The sequence below is a fragment of the Coregonus clupeaformis genome, chromosome 29 (genome assembly GCF_020615455.1).
Source record: "Coregonus clupeaformis isolate EN_2021a chromosome 29, ASM2061545v1, whole genome shotgun sequence".
In the NCBI taxonomy this organism is placed as follows: Eukaryota; Metazoa; Chordata; class Actinopteri; order Salmoniformes; family Salmonidae; genus Coregonus; species Coregonus clupeaformis.
Window position 1 is genome coordinate 58,494,529 of NC_059220.1, and position 21,610 is coordinate 58,516,138.

Sequence of the window (21,610 nt, forward strand, 5' to 3'; positions counted from 1 at the left end):
TGTCTGTAACAGACCCCTGTCTAGTCTGTCCTCATGTGTGGTATAAATAAGCATTTCGAATTCTTAAATGTCATAAGATTGGCTACTACTATTGACCAAGTCCCTATGTGAAAAGCGGACTGAAAACAAACGCTCCCAGTTATTTGAAAACCTCATTAGACAACCCATCATAATGCCTTTCCAAAGCCAGAAAGCATATTGGCCAGATAATAATATTTTGCTAAATGCTCTGAATATTGTATTACATGAGGGTCAGTCTGTTAGTGTTTTGTTACTGCTGGATTTTTTACATTTGCAGATTAAGTTGTGTCTGGACAAATAGTCTCAAGGGTTTTACCCAGCAGCACTAGTTGTTGCTTTATGCTGGTAGAAGACTAGGTCAGAATGGGTCATTTGTATAATTGTTTCAGTTTCTCCACCCTCTCTCCCCCTCTTTCATTCATCCCCCTTTCTATTCCAGACAGGACTGTGTGCTCTGGGCTGGGTGTAATTTGGGATGTAATACTGTTAGAGGAAATGGATAATGCCATCACTATTACCACAATGAAATAATCACTATAACTCAATCAGCCCGTCCTGCCACCTGCTTTTTTAGTAAGGAACAATCATTCCTCACGTTTTCCTTGGTCTATGTCTGTGTATGTTTGTGTTAGCGAGTGAGAAAGACAAACAATCCAAAATAAACCAGAATTACTAAATTAGTATGCAACAATTTGTTAACTAATGTTAGTGTTACTGAGTAGGTATACAGTAGCAATTGACCAAACAAAGGGTTACCAAGAAGAAAAAGGGATGCGTGAGAGAAAGAGAGGAAAAGAGAGAGTGAATCCTGGAATACCATCCAGCAGGGCCGTTGAGTATTACAGTTGGGCTATGTATAAAGAGTCCTCCTTGGCTTGGCATGTACTGACATGGGGGATTACAATGATGATTCAGAATTACCCAGCATGCCTCTGGGCTGTGGCCCATATGGGCTCACACTGCCACAGGGCAAATGCCCTAAATATCCTTTTAAATCTAGATCATGCTGGATCAATAAGAATGAGCGGATGTGGCATCATACACTACACTACATGCTACGTAGCCCTTCTGCTGTACCTCTATTACACACTGACCTCTGCACCATGTCTGTCCCCTCTCTCCCTGTCCCGACTCATGACCTTTGACCCCTACCCCAGCCACACAGCTGGACCCCACCCCCCTTCCCACCCGAGCCTACATACACATTCACTCACCCATAACACGTAGACACAGGCACACTGTTGCCACACACACACTTCCACACTCATCACATACACTGCTGCTACTGTCTATTATCTATCCTGTTGCCTAGTCACTTTACCCCTACGTATACAGTGCCTTGCAAAAGTATTCATCCCCCTTGGAGTTTTTCCTATTTTGTTGCATTACAACCTGTAATTATTATTTTTTTTCTTTTTGGATTTCATGTAATGGACATACACAAATTAGTCCAAATTGGTGAAAAAAATTATAATTATAACAGAAAAGTGGTGTGTGCATGTGTATTCACCCCCTAAATAAGATCTGGTGCAACCAATTACCTTCAGAAGTCACATAATTAGTTAAATAAAGTCCACCTGTGCGCAATCTAAGTGTCACATGATCTGTCACATGATCTCAGTATATATACACCTGTTCTGAAAGGCCCCAGAGTCTGCAACACCACTAAGCAAGGGGCACCACCAAGCAAGCGGCACCATGAAGACCAAGGAGCTCTCCAAACAGGTCAGGGACAAAGTTGTGGAGAAGTACAGATCAGAGTTGGGTTATAAAAAAATATCTGAAACTTTGAATATCCCACGGAACACCATTAAATCCATTATAAAAAAATTGAAAGAATATGGCACCACAACAAACCTGCCAAGAGAGGGCCGCCCACCAAAACTCACGGACCAGGCAAGGAGGGTATTAATCAGAGAGGCAACAAAGAGACCAAAGATAACCCTGAAGGAGCTGCAAAGCTCCACAGCGGAGATTGGAGTATCTGTCCATAGGACCACTTTAAGCCGTACACTCCAGAGCTGGCCTTTACGGCAGAGTGGCTAGAAAAAAGCCATTGCTTAAAGAAAAAGAATAAGCAAACACGTTTGGTGTTCGCCAAAACGCATGTGGGAGACTCCCCAAACATATGGAAGAAGGTACTCTGGTCAGATGAGACTACAATTGAGCTTTTTGGCCATCAAGGAAAATGCTATGTCTGGCGCAAACCCAACACCTCAGGGACTGGGAAACTGGTCAGAATTGAAGGAATGATGGATGCCGCTAAATACAGGGAAATTCTTGAAGGAAACCTGTTTCACTCTTCCAGAGATTTGAGACTGGGACGGAGGTTCACCTTCCAGCAGGACAATGACCCTAAGCATACTGCTAAAGCAACACTCGAGTAGTTTAAAGGGAAACATTTAAATGTCTTGGAATGGCCTAGTCAAAGACCAGACCTCAATCCAATTGAGAATCTGTGGTATGACTTAAAGATTGTTGTACACCAGTGGAACTAATCCAACATGAAGGAGCTGGAGCATCTTCAAAGTGGTATGCGTATTGTGTAAATCAAATGATACAGATTTTAATTTGAGATTGTAAGGCAACAAAATAGGAAAAATGACAAGGGGGGTGAATACTTTCACAAGCCACTGTATGTACAAACTAGGTGGTTCGAGCCTGAATACTGATTGGCTGACAGCAGTGGTATATCAGACCGTATACCACGGGTATTCATTGGTAACCAGTTTATAATAGCAATAAGGCATCTCGGGGCGTTGTGGTATATGGCCAATATACCACACCCCTTGGGCCTTATTGCTTGAATCTACCTCAATTTCCTCATACACCTGCACATCAACTTGGTAATGGTACCCCATGTATATAGCCAAGCTATCATTGCTCATTGTGTATTTATTCCTCGTGTTACCATATTTTTTGATATCATTATCTAAAAAAAAATTGTACTCTGCATTGTTGGGAAGGGCCCGTAAGAATTTCACTGTTAGTCTACACCTGTTGTTTACGAAGCATGTGACAATTAACATTTGATTTGATCATTCTCATGCTTTAACGCCCACTCCCAAGCTGTACCACTAAAAATAATCCAGCTTCCTCTATCAATAAACATGTAGCCTACTCCCCTGCCCTTGAAATACATTCACGGGCAGACTTACAGTGGGGAAAAAAAGTATTTAGTCAGCCACCAATTGTGCATGTTCTCCCACTTAAAAAGATGAGAGAGGCCTGTAATTTTCATCATAGGTACGCGTCAACTATGACGGACAAAATGAGAAAAAAATATCCAGAAAATCACATTGTAGGATTTTTTATGAATTTATTTGCAAATTATGATGGAAAATAAGTATTTGGTCAATAACAAAAGTTTCTCAATACTTTGTTGTATACCCTTTGTTGGCAATGACACAGGTCAAACGTTTTCTGTAAGTCTTCACAAGGTTTTCACACACTGTTGCTGGTATTTTGGCCCATTCCTCCATGCAGATCTCCTCTAGAGCAGTGATGTTTTGGGGCTGTCGCTGGGAAACACGGACTTTCAACTCCCTCCAAAGATTTTCTATGGGATTGAGATCTGGAGACTGGCTAGGCCACTCCAGGACCTTGAAATGCTTCTTATGAAGCCACTCCTTCGTTGCCCGGGCGGTGTGTTTGGGATCATTGTCATGCTGAAAGACCCAGCCACGTTTCATCTTCAATGCCCTTGCTGAAGGAAGGAGGTTTTCACTCAAAATCTCACGATACATGGCCCCATTCATTCTTTCCTTTACACGGATCAGTCGTCCTGGTCCCTTTGCAGAAAAACAGCCCCAAAGCATGATGTTTCCACCCCCATGCTTCACAGTAGGTATGGTGTTATTTGGATGCAACTCAGCATTCTTTGTCCTCCAAACACGACGAGTTGAGTTTTTACCAAAAAGTTATATTTTGGTTTCATCTGACCATATGACATTCTCCCAATCCTCTTCTGGATCATCCAAATGCACTCTAGCAAACTTCAGACGGGCCTGGACATGTACTGGCTTAAGCAGGGGGACACGTCTGGCACTGCAGGATTTGAGTCCCTGGCGGCGTAGAGTGTTACTGATGGTAGGCTTTGTTTCTTTGGTCCCAGCTCTCTGCAGGTCATTCACTAGGTCCCCCTGTGTGGTTCTGGGATTTTTGCTCACCGTTCTTGTGATCATTTTGACCCCACGGGGTGAGATCTTGCGTGGAGCCCCAGATCGAGGGAGATTATCAGTGGTCTTGTATGTCTTCCATTTCCTAATAATTGCTCCCACAGTTGATTTCTTCAAACCAAGCTGCTTACCTATTGCAGATTCAGTCTTCCCAGCCTGGTGCAGGTCTACAATTTTGTTTCTGGTGTCCTTTGACAGCTCTTTGGTCTTGGCCATAGTGGAGTTTGGAGTGTGACTGTTTGAGGTTGTGGACAGGTGTCTTTTATACTGATAACAAGTTCAAACAGGTGCCATTAATACAGGTAACGAGTGGAGGACAGAGGAGCCTCTTAAAGAAGAAGTTACAGGTCTGTGAGAGCCAGAAATCTTGCTTGTTTGTAGGTGACCAAATACTTATTTTCCACCATAATTTGCAAATAAATTCATTAAAAAAAAAAAATCCTCAATTTGTCCGTCATAGTTGACGTGTACCTATGATGAAAATTACAGGCCTCTCTCATCTTTTTAAGTGGGAGAACTTGCACAATTGGTGGCTGACTAAATACTTTTTTCCCCCACTGTATGGGCAGACATCATGAATTCTGAAATTCGTTACAGTAACATAGCAAATCTGCACACAACACACACACACAAAAACAAATAGTGAGTGATCCCGTCACTAGCTCGAACCCTGCCCTGGTTTTCTACAGACATATATGGATTGGTTGTCCCATTGATTTGTTCCATGTTTGTCATGTTTAAGGATACAGCAACGTTGATCTGAAATGTCAAAACTGTTTGTTTCCATCTGAGAACTTGCATACAGTGAAAACAAATACATTTCTATTCATAATACCGATAGGGCAAACTTGTATTTGTGTGGAAAGCAAGCCAGTGTTGGACTAAAAGCCAGCCATGCCTCGAACTGAAAGCCAGCCTTGGAATAAAAATCTCTATAATGAACTGTGACGTTGCGGTTGCACGATTCCTGCAGGTTTGAAGGCAATACAGTTGAAATGCCCATTGTCATATACAGTAGGTGTGGAACTTGAGAGAGTGTGATATTTTCTGGGGTTCTTCAACCAGTGCATTGTAGATGGACTGTAATTGTAAAGAACGTTCACATTAAAGCTGCACACAGAGACCGTCTTTCCATTTCTATGGTCTTTACAAACTAAACCATCTGCCACTCGAATTAACTAAAATTTTTTGAAAGTCCTGGCATAATAAACATGGCAATCCCATTAGCACTGGGATATAGCCATATCAGCACATCGAATGATGAAATGGTAACAACACACATAGCTACTCATAACAGTGATATAGAGATGAGTGACAAAAGATAAAAAAACAGAGCAAGAGAAGAAATCACTAGAAAACACAGGTGGAGAAAGAACAGACAGAGAGAGATCACGGGTTCACCTAATCACTGAAGTGTGAAGGGAAGATTGCCACGTAAACTTTCCAAAGTTCAGGCAACAGCAAACACAGGTGAGTAGACCCCCTAGGAGAGGAGAGAGAGACAGGAGAGAAGAGGGAGATAGATGGAGAGAGAGAAAATTAGTGTCTGTACCTTTGCCGCTTTGGTACATCAAGCACCATGTAAAACACACTCCGCGTAAACACACTCCAAAGAGAGCACTACTATTCCCTACATGCAATACAGCAGCCCTCCTACAGCCGCTCTCCAGGCCTGTGTGTATCTGAGACAGCAGGCAGTCTGCTACGTGTCACACCGCCCCAGTCCACCCCATCTCTAATCACAGCACATGCCAACAGAGTGTAGTAGGCTACTTAAACCGACGCCCCACCGCTCCACACACACCCATGCACACACGCATGTACAGAACACGGAAGACACACACACGCACACCCTGCTTTCTGAGGTCAGAGCGTGGCCTCTAGGTAATGAAATACTATATGATAGGTTCCAGAAGGATAGGCAGGGTGGGTGTGTTGGGATAGATGGAGCCCCACCCAGACCAGGTCCCACACTGACTTCTCCCCCTGAGATCAGGCTGTAGCCAGGACCTTGAGGAGGAAACCTCTCCCCTCCAGAGCTGGCCCACCAGACCATCTGGGGGCCTCCCAAGCCCACAGCACCACCCAGAGCAACCACACAGCACCATAATTACACACTCACACAGGCCAGCAGCTGGCAGCATACAGGACCAGAGGACACAGCTCTGCTCTGGCTTTGTAGAAGAGAGGATGGGATGAGGATGGCATGGGTCAAGCCTGCAGTGTGGGTGGCTGAGTGCATGGACGAGTGGACGGCAAAGTCAGACAGGACTAGTTGAGGGCTGGTGGTCACACACACATGCACATGTGTACGTAGCTGAAACATACACACAAAAGATGAAGTGAACAAAACCCAAATCCTCCCCCTCTTGTGTCAGTCATATTTTCCCCTCTACTGGCGGAGGACACATAATCTCTCCATGTTCACACAGCCTGTTCACACAACACTGCCAACATCAGAGAAGTCTCCCCCCTCCCTCCCACATACTATGAACACACATACTATGAACTGGATTAAACACGTCAGTGCTAGAGGTCAATTAGTATAAATAAACCTGAGTATATCACTGCTGAGTAAATCCCACCATGTCACTCTACTAGAATAATTGTAGCCTGCCCTGTCTTATACTTTGAGTGATATTTTTAGAAAATGAAAATCCTCCACCAAAACAATTTTTTAAATCCTTCTGAATACAGTAAGAACCAAGTTATACAGAAACTGACCACTAACATCCCCAGGTCCAAAACCCCTAAATGTTTCTGAATTGATGGCTTCTTCCTTACCTACATGACAGGATATTTTCCACACTTTTTAAAACAATTTTATTTAACCTTTATTTAACCAGGTAAGCCAGTTGAGAACAAGTTCTCATTTACAACTGTGACCTGGCCAAGATAAAGCAAAGCAGTGCGATAAAAACAACAACACAGAGTTACATATGGGGTAAAACAAAACATAAAGTCAAAAATACAACAGAAAATTGAAAATATATATACAGTGTGTGCACTACACTTCTGCCTAATGTTCCCCCTCTCTCTGCTCAGGCCCTACATTTCAAATGCATATAAGCCTTTAGCTATGAACAATTGTTTTTGACTTAATCTGAAGAAATCAAATTTTAGAGCACACATATCAAATCTGATATACTGTCTGTGATCATCAATTGAACTCCAGTGTCTAAGCTGTTGTTCCTTCCCTGTGTGTTCTTTGAGCGCTCACTCTGAATGACGTCTGAGATGTCTGTAATCTTTTCTAAATGCCATAGAATCCGAGGGGTCATGTGCATCTAATAGACCTTCAGTAAATCCTATGTCTTTTGTTAGGCCTAGGTGTTTAAAGTGGGGTTTGGAGTTTGTGTAAATGCTCAGATCCATGAAGAATTATACCTCAGTATTCAATCAATTCCAATTGAAAAATATTTTTGCATTAGCCATGTTTGTTGTCCGAGCCAACATGTCTTATGCTGAAAAGTAGAGGCAATGAGAGGAGTATTTCTTCCAGGCATTCTTACATGATCTGTGTGATTTAGTTTGCTATGTCAATACTGTGACATGGGTTAGACTAAATTGAGCCAGCTTTGCTGTGTTTTGGACCACCATACTTTGTATAATAGCACACCCACAGGACCACCAGGCTACACACCACTGGCCATGCTGGCAGACAACCTAACCCAGGCACTGTGAATGGAAACAGACAGATGGCGAGGAAAGGGAGATGGTAGAGACAGACAGAGAGGGACAGGGTTGTATGAGAGAGGAGAAGGGAGAAAGTGAAGAACAAATAGACTTGGATTCCATGGATGGAGAGATGATGCTGAAAAATAGACAGCTGTTCAGAATGGAGTAGATGAAAGAGAGAAGGGAGAAAGTAGGCCTACAGGTAGAAAGATATAAAAAGGGAGAGAGAACTTGTCAATTTGCTCAGTGTCATAAAAAGTGAAAGCAGTGTAGGTCTAGAATGGCAGAGAGCCCCACCCTCTCATTGTGTTCAGGCACAACTTTTTGGCACCACGACTGTAGAGGTTCACACTTGGACTATCGCTGCTCTTTTGCTAAAAGCAGTCGTTAGACAATGCCTTTGATAACTGAGTGCAGCCTCTTGCTGAGAAAATCACCTGCTTGGCAGGATACACAATTCCATACGAACCTTATTTCCACTCCCTCGTTGTACCGAATTGTGACAATGTATTCAGCCTCACAGTTGATAGCACTTAAGGGCTCCATGCACCCCATCTGGAGCAGCACAGACAAAATACAGGCAAAAGGCCTATGTATTGAAGACTATTGTATAAAAATATGGCAGTGACACTGAACATTAATGTTTTTCTGTCACCCACTTAGCTTGATCAATTTTACTTTTAATATTGAATAGACATCGGCCTATATTTTCTTTTACGTACAGTATATATCACATTTGGCCATCAGTGCCCTAATAATGCCTCTGTAGGACTAATACATAAGCACATCATAGACAAATCCTGTCCTATACCAGCCAACATGTCTAGGTGGGCCTCACCTGGGTTTTATATGGACTTCATGGGTTTCAACTGGGCAAGGGCGAAATGGTTATCTTAGGTGGTACACAGTTGGGTTAACCTTTTGGGCAAGACATGGATAAACCCATGTGAGTTATAGTGTGGGTCCCAAATGGGCCCTGAATAATTTATTTATGGGCTGTAAGTGAGCAATCTGGTGTTATTTTTTCAGGAATAATGATTGGGACCCAATCAGGTTAACCATTTGGGTCACAAACAGGCAAACCCGTGGGTACCAAATGGGCCCTGAATCTATTTTAAATGGGTTGTACTGTAAGTGGGCTATCTGGTGTGAATATTGTCAGGGACTGTCTATGGGACCCAGTTGACCATACCAACTGGGTCAGGCATGAGAAAACCATATTATATTATGCTTGTGAAATTCCTCTGCAAATATGCTGAGTGACCTGGCAGATTCAAATCCATTCAGGAACCAATTTTTTACCTAAACAGCCAATATGCAGAGTGAACTGGCAGATTCAAATCCATTCAACATCGTTTTTGCCAAAACAGACGCTAGCCTGGGTACTAGTCTTTTAGTTAATCCACTCCCTGTACTCCATGTCATGTGCCAAATAAATTTGGCCATTACAAGGAGTGGCAAGGAGTGGAATGTTAGCTAAAGAGACTGGTACTCAGACTAGCTAGTGGGTGCTGTCACACATCTTTTGAAGGGCGCATGCGCATTCAATATTTTGAGGAGCGAGGGGCACATGACGGAATTTCAAATTCAGGCGCTAAACGTTGGAGTTGTATACAGTGCCTTCAGAAAGTATTCACCCCCCTTGACTTTTCCCCCATTTTGTTGTGTTACAGCCTGAATTTAAAATGGATTAAATTGAGATTTTTGTGAAAGTGGAATTATGTATTTTGAAATGTTTACAAATTAATAAAAAATCAAAAGCTGAAATGTCTTCAGTCAATAATTATTCAACCTCTGTTATAGCAAGCCTAAATTAATTCAGGAGTAAAAAATGTGCTTAACAAGTCACATAATAAGTTGCATGAACTCACTCTATGTGCAATAACAGTGTTTATACCCCACACATACAATTATCTGTAAGGTCCCTCAGTCGAGCAGTGAATTTCAAACACAGATTCAACCACAAAGACCAGGGAGGTTTTCCAAGGGCACCTATTGGTACATGGGTAAAACAAAAAAAGCAGACATTGAATATCCCTTTGAGCATGGTGAAGTTATTAATCACACATTGGATGGTGTATCAATACACCCAGTCACTACAAAGATACAGGCGTCCTTCCTAACTCAGTTGCCGGAGAGGAAGGAAACCGCTCAGGGATTTCACAGTGGTGACTTTAAAACAGTTACAGAGTTTCATAGCTGTGATAGGAGAAAATTGAGGATGGATCAACAACATTGTAGTTACTCCACAATACTAACCTAATTGACAGAGTGAAAAGAAGGAAGCCTGTACAGAATAAAAATATTCCAAAACATGCATCCTGTTTGCAACAAGGCACTAAAGTAATACTGCACCAAATGTGGAAAAGCAATTCACTTTTTGTCCTGAATACAAAGTGTTATGTTTGGGGCAAATCCAATCCAACACATTACAGAATACCACTCTCCATATTTTCAAGCATAGTGGTGGCTGCATCATGTTATGGGTATGCTTGTAATTATTAAAGACTGGGGAGTTTTTCAGGATAAAAAAGAAACGGAATGGAGCTAAGCACAAGCAAAATCCTAGAGGAAAACCAGGTCAGTCTGCTTTCCACCAGACACTGGGAGATTAATTCACCTTTCAGCAGGACAATAACCTAAAACACAAGGACAAATCTACACTGTTGCTTACCAAGAAGACAGTGAATGTCCCTGAGTGGCCAAATTACAGTTTTTACTTAATTCTTCGTTAAAATCTATAGCAAGACCTGAAAATAGTTGTCTAGCCATGATCAGCAACCAATTTGACAGAGCTTGAAGAATTTTGAAAATAATAATGGGCAAATGTTGCACAATCCAGGTGTGGAAAGCTGTTAGAGACTTACCCAGAAAGACTCACAGCTGTAATTGATGCCAAATGTGCTTCTACAAAGTATTGACTCAGGGGTGTGAATACTTATATAAATGAGATATTTCTGTATTTCATTTTCAATAAATGTGAAAACATTTCTAAAAACATGTTTATTATGGGGTATTGTGTGTAGATGGGTGAGAAAAAAATCTACTTAATCCATTTTGAATTCAGGCTGTACCACAACAAAATATGGAATAATTCAAGGGGTATGAATACTTTCTGAAGGCACTGTATGTCCAGGCAAGACAATGGGAGCTGGAAATCGAGCTGGAAATCAACAGAGTGATTCGACCGGCAAGTGGTACTGACTAAATGTAATATTTGCTTGTGTTGATAGCTAATCGGTTTTGGTATTTTCTGCTGCTGCCTGGCTGCAGACTCATTATAGCTAACGTTAACTGGCTAGCTAGACTGACTGGAAAGGTGATTTCCCACAGTAAACTCTACATACTTGTGGTCTGTGGGTGTCACATATAGGTATGCCCCCAATGCAATTCTGAATTCAAATACATCCACAGTGCGATTTTAACAGATTTTCTTTGTTTTTGGTCAAATGAACTAGTAATTGTTTTTTGTTTAATTTATATAACAACATTCCAACCTTGTTTTTGTTTTCCGTCTGTCTTCCGTAAACAAGCGCTGTAACATGGAGATATGGCCATGTGGGAACACTAACCCTAACCTTATAAATGTGTGTAGTAATTTACCTTTTGTTTTTTGAAAATAATTTCTCGCTGGTATGTGTCATGACTTCCGCCGAGGCTGCCTCCCCTCCTTGTTCGGGCAGGTTTCGGCGTTCGTCGTCACCGGCTTACTAGCTACTGCCGATCCCATTCTCATCACTCCACTTGTCATGTCTTGTCTTGTCAATCACACACACCTGGTGCTCATTCCCCTAATTAGTATGTGTATAAGTGTTCCCTCTGTTCCCCTTGTCTTTGTGAGTGATTGTTTCATTGTTAGAGCGAGTAGCTCGGTTGAGCTACTCTTCCATTTGTTATTGCAAAGGTGGAATATTTCCCTTGTGATAGTTTCGTTTTGACGCTTGGTGCGTTTTATTTATGTAAATGGAATCAACTCTGGACTTCGGTGTTTTACCTCCTGCGCCTGACCCCTTCATTCACACCTCATCACAGAATCACTCACCCGCTGAATGGAGTCAGCAGGAGAAGACCGCATGCCTGGAGTTGTGGCAAGGGTCCAGGAGCATTCCTCGATGCTGGCCAGCTTGGGGGAAGCAATGGATCTATCGAGACCAGCTGGTCAACTGGATCCAGCCACCTACACCCCAGCCCCTGGAGGGATCCAGATATCCCGGCCACCAGCGTTTGATGGGACGGCAGCGCGATGTAAGGGATTTCTGCTCCAACTAGAGTTGTATTTCTCCAGAATAAGGCCGGTGCCACTGGAGCGGGAGAAGGTATCCATCCTCATTTCCTACCTTTGTGGGAGAGCCCTGGAGTGGGCCAACGCGGTGTGGAACGAGGGAGGTGCCGTGTTGGAGGACTACGGGGAGTTTGCTCGCCTCTTTCGGGCCATTTTTGGCGGGTGAACGACTGGTCCATCTGAGGCAGGGGACGAGGACCGCATAGGACTACGCGCTGGAGTTCCGGATGCTGGCAGCGGGGTCCGGGTGGAACGAGCGGGCCCTGATCGACCATTTCCAGTGCCACCTAAGGGAGGACGTCCGACGGGAGCTAGCCTGCCGTGATGCCATGCTATCGTTCTCCCAACTGGTGGACATGGCCATCCGGCTGGACAATCTGCTAGCAGCCAGAGGACGTCCTGGTAGGGGTCTACCCGTTCCCACTCCGGACGACTCTGACCCTGAGCAGATGGAGCTGGGGGGAGCCGCCGGTCGAGAGAGCGAAGGAGGACATCGACAGTGCCACTCCAGTGGCACGAAGGGGCAAAATACCTCACGTCGCAGTCAACGTTCCTTTGGGTCTGGAGGCGGTAGGCAGGGATCTCACGCATCACCCCAGGTAACACCCAAACTTTGCGGCGCACTGTACCTTATCTATCTCCTTTCCCGATCACCTGGTAGTTTCCCAGTGTAAGGCGCTAGTCGATTCAGGCGGAGCTGGGAACTTTATGGACAGGGCATTTGCACGCTGTCAAGGCATTTCATTGGTTCCCCTATCCATTCCACTCCCCATCAGAGCACTTGAAAGTCGACCATTAGGGTCCGGGTTGGTTAAGGAGGTTACTGTACCAGTCACCATGATTACTCAGGAGACGCATGTTGAGCAGATCACTTTTTTGATTATTGAGTCTCCTGCTTACCCTGTAGTCTTAGGAATTCCGTGGTTAGCCCTTCACAACCCCAATTTTTCATGGCTGCAGAGGGTACTTATGGGGTGGTCGCGTGAGTGTCCGGGTAGGCGTCTAGGTGTTTCCGTTGGTGCGACCACGGTGGAAAGTCCAGACGGTAACCCCACCGTGCGCATTCCCCCAGAATACCATGATCTGGCGCTCACGTTTTCCAAGACGCAAGCGACTAAATTACCACCTCATCGGGAGGGGGATTGCACGATAAACCTTCGGGTAAACGCTGTACCTCCCAGGAGTCATGTGTATCCCCTGTCGCAGGCTGAGACGGAGGCTATGGAAACATACGTTACAGAGTCCCTGCTCCAGGGGTATATACATCCCTAAACTTCACCCGCTTCCTCGAGTTTCTTCTTTGTGAAGAAGAAAGATGGCGGTTTACGCCCGTGCATTGATTATCGACCACTGAATAAGGTGACAGTACGATTTAGTTATCCTCTTCCCCTCATTCCTTCAGTGATTGAGTCAATGCATGGGGCCCGTTTTTTCACATAATTAGACCTCAGGAGTGCCTACAACCTGGTGCATATTCGGGAAGGGGATGGAAAACAGCATTCAGCACAACATCGAGGCATTATGAATACCTGGTGAAGCCCTACGGTTTGATGAATGCTCCATCTGTTTTCCAGTCCTTTGTGAATGAGGTGTTTCGGGACATGCTTGGTCGCGGTGTGGTGGTCTACATCGATGACATCCTGGTGTATTCCTCTACGCACGACGAGCATGTATCCCTGGTTTGCAAGCATTCAATCTCCTTCCTCGGATACCGCATTACTACTACAGGTGTGGAGATGGAGGGAGATCGCATTTCAGCCGTGTGTAATTGGCCGACTCCAACCACGATGAAGGAGGTGCAGCGCGTCCTTGGCTTTGCCAACTACTATCGGAGGTTTATTTGGGGCTTTGACAAGGTCGCAGCTCCCATTACCTCCTTTTTGAAGGGTGGGCCATCCCGGCTCCGCTGGTCTGCTGAGGCTGATTTGGCCTTAAGTAGATTGCGGGGTCTGTTCACCTCCGCCCCGGTACTGGCTCACCCCGATCCATCACTACGGTTCATAGTGGAGGTGGATGCGTCCGAGGTAGAGATAGGCGCTGTCTTATCCCAATGCTCGGGCACGCCACCCAAGCTCCGCCCCTGTGCGTTCTTTTCGAAGAAGCTCAGCTCGGCAGAGTAGAACTACGGCGTTGGTGATCGGGAGCTGCTGGCTGTTGTCCGAGCTTTGAAGGTGTGGAGACATTGGCTCGAAGGGGCGAAACACCCTTTCCTTGTCTGGACAGACCACCGTAACCTGGAGTACATTCATGCAGCGAGGAGGCTGAATCCTCGCCAGCCCAGGTGGGCCCTCTTCTTCACCCGGTTTGATTTCACACTCTCATACATTCCGGGTACGAAGAATGTGAAGGCAGACGCACTGTCTCAGCTGTATGACACAGAGGAGATGCCCAGAGACAGCACCCCCATACTCCCGGCCTCATGCATTGTGGCGCCGGTAGTATGGGCGATGGACACGGATATAGCGCAGGCATTACGCTCAGATCCATCTCCACCGCAGTGTCCAGCTGGGCTGCAGAACGTGCCTGCGCTTATCCGTGATCGTCTGATCTACTGGGCACACACGTCACCCTCCTCTGGTCATCCAGGTATCGGTCGTACAATGCGCTGCCTGACCAAGAAGTACTGGTGGCCTACATTGGCTAAGGACGTAAGGGTGTATGTTTCCTCCTGCTCAGTGTGCGCCCAGAGTAAGGCACCTAGGCACCTCCCAGCGGGTAAGCTACAACCTTTACCAGTTCCACAATGACCATGGTCTCACCTTAGTATTGATTTTCTTACTGATCTTCCCCTCTCCCAAGGTAACACCACTATCCTGGTCGTTGTGGATTGCTTTTCGAAGTCCTGCTGCCTCCTTCCTCTGCCCGGTCTCCCCACGGCCCTACAAACTGCGGAGGCTCTGTTTACTCACGTCTTCCGGCACTACGGGGTACCAGAGGATATAGTGTCCGACCGAGGTCCTGCCATGGGCAGAATACGCTCAGAACTCTCTCCGCCACTCCTCCACTAACCTAACACCCTTCTAACCTAACCTAACACCCTTGTTTTGGGTTACCAACCGGTCCTGGCACCGTGGCACCAGAGCCAGACCGAGGCTCCTGTGGTGGATGACTGGTTTTGGCGCGTGGAGGAGACTTGGGACGCTGCCCACGTTCGCCTCCACCGCGCCGTGCATCGTCAGAAGGCGAACGCTGACCGCCACCGCAGGGAGGCCCTGGTTTTCGTACCGGGTGATCGGGTCTGGCTCTCGACCCAGAATCTGCCCCTCCGCCTGCCCTGCCGGAAGCTGAGCCTGCGGTTTGTGGGGCCGTTTAAAGTCCTGAGGAGGATAAACGAGGTTACATACAGGTTGTTACTCCCACCTGATTTGTTACTCCCCCCCCTCCCCCCATATTAACCCCTCGTTTCATGTGTCTCTCCTCAGGCCTGTGGTAGCTGGTCCGCTCCAGGAGTCTGAGGTACGGGAGGTTCCTCCACCTCCTCTGGACATCGAGGGGGCCCCGGCGTACTCGGTCTGTTCCATACTGGATTCGAGGCGTCAGGTGGGGGACCTTCAGTATCTCGTGGAGTGGGAGGTGTACGGTCTGGAGGAACGGTGCTGGGTCCCAAGGAGGGACATCCTCGATCCCTCCCTGTTGAGGGATTTCCACCGTCGCCATCCGACTCGCCCTGCTCCGCGTCCTCCTGGCCGTCCCCGAGGCCGGGGTCGGCGCACTGCTGGAGCTGCGCGTCATGGTGGGGGTACTGTCACGACTTCCGCCGAGGCTGCCTCCCCTCCTTGTAACGATCCCGGCAGTCTGAGTCGGGTCCTGTCTGTGGACTAGTTTTTTCTGCTCGGGATCTCCAGTTTCCCGAGGGTTCTGGAACGCTCCGGGGAGCTCTCTTGATTTCCGCACCTGCATCCCATCAGCAATCTGCACACCTGGTCCTGATCATCACCCTTCTTAGGCTCTGGCCTAACATCCATTCCCTGCCGGATCGTTAGCCATGAACATCACTGTTCCGGAACCTTCATCCAACCTCTGCCTGGTGGTCGGCGGCTGCCGAGCCATGATCGGATCAACCACTGCACCCCCAACAACTAATCAACGCCGCCCGCTCTGTTCCCTGGATTATTCAGCATCACTCTTGAATTTGTAAATAAACACTCACCTTCGTTTCAACTTACCTTGTCCTGGTCTGCTTCTGGGTTCTGGCTTTGTAACTCGTGACAGAACGATCCGGCCAGTAATGAACCCAGCGGACCTGGACTCTGTTCGCCATGCCATTACCCATCAGGAGAAGATGTTGGGCCATCATAGCACGGAGCTACAGGAGATCGCGTTGGCAGTTCGGAACCTTTCTACCGGTCTGACGGAGGTCCAGAACCAGCGCAAGTTTCCGGTGGAGGATCCACTACCGGTTTCACCCATCTCGCCTGCCGCGTCTGAAGCGGTGTCCTTCCGTGAGCCCAAGGTTCCGACGCCGGATAAATATGAGGGGGAGCTGGGAAGATGCCGTTCTTTCCTTATGCAGTGTGGGTTAGTGTTCGATCTACAGCCCTACTCTTATGCCACAGACAAGGCTAGGATAGCCTTTGTGATTGAGTTGCTGCGTGGTCGAGCGCTGGAGTGGGCTTCAGCCGTTTGGGAACGACAAGACCCCTGCATGGCTTCATACCAGGGGTTCACGGCCGAGATGAGGAAGCTCTTCGACCATTCCGTCCGAGGGAGGGACGCAGCTAGGCGCCTGTTTTCGCTCCACCAAGGAACTCGCAGCGTGGCCGACTTCGTGATCGAGTTCAAGACGTTGGCTGTGGAGAGTGGGTGGAATGAGGAGTCTCTGCAAGCGGCCTTTTACCAGGGTCTGTCGGAGCAGCTCAAGGATGAGCTGATCTCCTATCCGGAGCCTAGTGACCTGGACAGCTTGGTAGCCTTGTCTATTCGGGTGGATAATCGAGTCCGAGAGCGAAGGAGGGAGAAGCAATGGGGTCCGTCCAGTCGATCAGCTTCTCAGTTCCCAGTCGGGTCGGGTGGTGGACCAGAACACGTCGATCATTCTCCACCACAAAGGATTAGTGGAGAGGTCCTCTCTCCCGATTCTGAATCCATGCAAGTGGGGCGGCACGGGTTAACCAAGGAGGAGCGTCAACATAGACGTAAGACCAACTGCTGCCTCTACTGTGGTAGCTCGGGACATTACATCTCCACTTGTTCCCGGCGGTCATCAAACTGCCCGGCTCGCTAAAGTTGGGAGGACTTTTAGCGAGCCAGTTTCAACCTCTCAGTACCTCTGTCAGACCCCGTTTCCCGGCTACCCTTGTGAACAGGAATCAGAGCTTAGCGATTAACGCTTTTATCGATTCAGGTGCCGATGGAAGCTTTCTTGATGCCGAGTTGGTGGAACAGCTGGGGCTTTCCAAGGAGCAATTGCCGGAAGCCATTGAAGCGACCACTCTGAACGGCAGTAGTCTGGCACGTATCACGATGAGGACTGAACCGGTTAAGATGCTGTTGTCGGGGAATCATTCGGAGATGATTTCATTCTTCATTCTGCCGTCTTCCCATGTTCCTCTGGTCCTTGGATACCCCTGGCTGAAGGAACACAATCCCACGTTCGATTGGGTGACGGGCAAGGTAACGAGTTGGAGCCTTGATTGTCATGCTAACTGTCTCAAGACTGCCTGTCCCCATTCGGTTCCCAGTCAGGTGATTGAGGCTAAACCCCCAGATTTGTCCCTGGTTCCCGAGACATATCACGATTTGGGGGAAGTGTTCAGTAAGCAGAAGGCTCTGTCACTCCCTCCCCACCGACCATATGATTGTGCCATCAACCTGTTCCCTGGAGCTGTCTACCCCAAGGGAAGGTTATACAGTATCTCCCGCCCTGAACGTGAGGCTTTGGAGACCTACATCAAGGAGTCCCTAGCTGCTGGTCTCGTTCGTCCCTCGTCATCACCCCTGGGGGCAGGATTCTTCTTTGTGGGTAAGAAGGATGGCTCTCTTCGACCGTGTATTGATTATCGGGGTTGAATGACATCACGGTCAAGAACAAGTATCCCCTGCCCTTGATGAGTTCTGCCTTCGACTCCTTACAGGGTGCTACGGTGTTCACCAAGCTAGACCTACGCAATGCGTATCACATGGTCCGGATCAGAGAGGGAGACGAGTGGTTGACGGGTTTCAATACACCGATGGGTCACTTCGAGTATCAGGTGATGCCGTTTGGACTGACCAATGCTCCAGCGGTATTCCAGAGTATGGTGAACGACGTCCTGAGAGATATGATCGGTCTCTTTGTGTTTGTTTACCTGGATGACATTCTGATCTTCTCGAAGGAACCTTCCGACCACGTCCAGCATGTCCGGCAGGTTCTGCAGCGATTGTTGGAGAATCGCCTGTTCGTGAAGGCCGAGAAGTGCGAGTTTCACGCCCACACGACATCCTTTCTCGGGTACATCATCTCCAGGGGAGAGATTAGGATGGACCAGGAGAAGGTTAGAGTGGTTCTGGAATGGGCCCAGCCCGGTACGAGATTGCAGCTCCAGAGATTTTTGGGGTTTGCGAATTTCTACCGCAGATTCATCCGGGATTACAGCCGTGTGGCCGCTCCGTTAACTGCCTTGACTTCCAGTATCAGGAGCTTCAAGTGGAATCCGGAGGCGGATCGAGCGTTTCTGGATTTGAAGAGGCGATTCACCAACGCACCGATTCTCTCTCAACCGGACACGGCCCGTCAGTTCATCGTTGAAGTGGACGCGTCTGATGTGGGAGTTGGCGCCATCCTGTCGCAGCGATGCTCCACGGACAGTAAACTCCATCCCTGCGCCTACTACTCGTCGCCTTTCGCCTGCGGAGAGGAATTACGATGTGGGTAACCGGGAGCTTCTCGCGGTGAAACTTGCCTTGGAGGAGTGGCGCCACTGGTTGGAGGGGCGGAGCAACCGTTTATTGTCTGGACTGACCACAAGAATCTTGCTTACGTGCAATCGGCTAGACGTCTCAACTCCCGTCAGGCAAGGTGGTCGTTGTTTTTCGGACGATTCAATTTTTCCCTGACGTTCCGACCTGGATCTAAGAACGGCAAGGCGGACGCCTTGTCTCGGATGTTCTCCAAGACGGAGGAGGGTGGGTCCAAGACCGAGACAATTCTCCCCCGGAACTGCGTCGTGGGAGCTGTTAGGTGGAAGATTGAGGAGGAGGTGATGGCGGCTCTTCGGACGCAGCCCGGTCCCGGTAACGGTCCACCCGGTCGGTTGTTTGTGCCTGAGTCGGTTCGTCCTGCGGTCCTCAAATGGTCCCACGCCAGCAAGATGGCTTGTCACCCTGGCGTGGCTCGGACGATGGCGTTTCTTCGCAGACGCTTTTTGGTGGCCTGCCATGGCCGAGGATACTCGGGGTTATGTTGCTGCCTGTCCAGTGTGTGCGCAGAATAAGGGTACCAATCGGCCCAGCTCTGGACTACTTCACCCCCTTCCTATTCCCCGGCGACCATGGTCGCATCTGGCCCTGGACTTTGTCACTGGGTTGCCCGCTTCTGAGGGGAACACGGTCGTTCTGACTATCGTGGACAGATTCAGCAAGTTCGCCCACTTTGTGCCAATTGCCAAGCTTCCCTCTGCCTCGGAGACGTCCGAGATCCTGGTTAGGGAGGTTTTCAGGGTCCACGGGTTGCCCAGTGATCTCGTTTCCGACCGTGGCCCTCAGTTTACCTCTGCTGTCTGGAAGTCCTTCTGTTTGGCCATTGGAGCTACAGTCAGTCTCACATCTGGTTTTCACCCCCAATCTAATGGTCAGGCGGAGAGAGCCAACCAGAAGATGGAATCCACGCTACGCTGCCTGGCCTCTTCCAACCCCACCTCCTGGGTCTCTCAGTTGCCTTGGGTTGAGTATGCCCACAATACTCTCCCCTACATCTGCCACTGGGATGTCTCCCTTCCAGTGCCTGTATGGCTACCAACCTCCCTTGTTCCCTTCTCAGGAGAAGGAGCTCTCAGTGCCTTCTGTTCAGGCCCATATTCGTCGTTGCCACCGGACCTGGCATCGGGCCAGAAAGGCACTCCTTAGAGTTTCAGACCGGTATCAGCTCCAGGCGAATCGTCGCCGGATCCCCGCTCCCACCTACACCATCGGAGATAGGGTCTGGTTGGCCACACGGGATCTTCCTTTACGGACTGAGTCTAGGAAGTTGTTACCGAAGTTCATTGGTCCGTTTGTGGTGGAGAAGGTGATCAACCCGGTGGCAGTTCGACTCAAACTCCCGAGGACGCTCAGAGTCCATCCCACCTTTCATGTCTCCTGCCTCAAGCCTGTTTTCCTCAGTCCTCTGTTGCCTCCTCCGCCTCCTCCTCCTCCTCCTCGGATGATCGGAGGTGGTCCTGCCTACACGGTGCGACGCATCATGGATTCCAGACGGCGGGGCCGGGGTTTCCAGTATCTTGTGGACTGGGAGGGGTATGGTCCTGAAGAGAGGAGTTGGATTCCGCGGCGACAGATCCTAGATGCTGACCTCATCCGTGACTTCTACCGCCTCCATCCTGGCGCTCCGGGAGTCCGCCCGGTGGCGTTGGTCGGAGGGGGGGTACTGTAACGATCCCGGCAGTCTGAGTCGGGTCCTGTCTGTGGACTAGTTTTTTCTGCTCGGGATCTCCAGTTTCCCGAGGGTTCTGGAACGCTCCGGGGAGCTCTCTTGATTTCCGCACCTGCATCCCATCAGCAATCTGCACACCTGGTCCTGATCATCACCCTTCTTAGGCTCTGGCCTAACATCCATTCCCCTGCCGGATCGTTAGCCATGAACATCACTGTTCCGGAACCTTCATCCAACCTCTGCCTGGTGGTCGGCGGCTGCCGAGCCATGATCGGATCAACCACTGCACCCCCAACAACTAATCAACGCCGCCCGCTCTGTTCCCTGGATTATTCAGCATCACTCTTGAATTTGTAAATAAACACTCACCTTCGTTTCAACTTACCTTGTCCTGGTCTGCTTCTGGGTTCTGGCTTTGTAACTCGTGACACTCCTTGTTCGGGCAGGTTTCGGTGTTCGTCGTCACCGGCTTACTAGCTACTGCCGATCCCATTCTCATCACTCCACTTGTCATGTCTTGTCTTGTCAGTCACACACACCTGGTGCTCATTCCCCTAATTAGTATGTGTATAAGTGTTCCCTCTGTTTCCCTTGTCTTTGTGAGTGATTGTTTCATTGTGAGAGCGAGTAGCTCAGTTGGAATATTTCCCTTGTGATAGTTTTGTTTTGACGCTTGGTGCGTTTTATTTATGTAAACGGAATAAACTCTGGACTTCAGTGTTTTACCTCCTGCGCCTGACTCCTTCATTCACACCTCATCACAGTATGAAAGATACGTTCCTTATGTTTCCAAAACAGTACCGCATGCGATGAGTGTTCATTTTTAGAGTAAGCGTCAGGGCTCTTAACAAAACTCCCCCAGTCAGAAGATACTATCGTCAATAG

At 48.0% G+C, this 21,610-nt stretch overlaps 1 protein-coding gene across 2 annotated transcripts in view; it reads right to left on the reverse strand.

Annotated features, from left to right (window-relative positions):
• The window catches only part of LOC121576722 (sphingomyelin phosphodiesterase 3), a 68,081-nt gene that overhangs the window by 36,802 nt on the left and 9,669 nt on the right, over positions 1-21,610 (reverse strand). The window contains exon 2 of one of the 2 annotated variants that reach the window (XM_041890108.1): positions 5,601-5,682. The exons of the other annotated variant lie outside the window; for it this stretch is intronic. The gene's annotated coding sequence lies outside the window, so the exon portion shown is untranslated. The remainder of the gene's footprint in view (positions 1-5,600; positions 5,683-21,610) is intronic. 2 annotated transcript variants of the gene reach the window in all.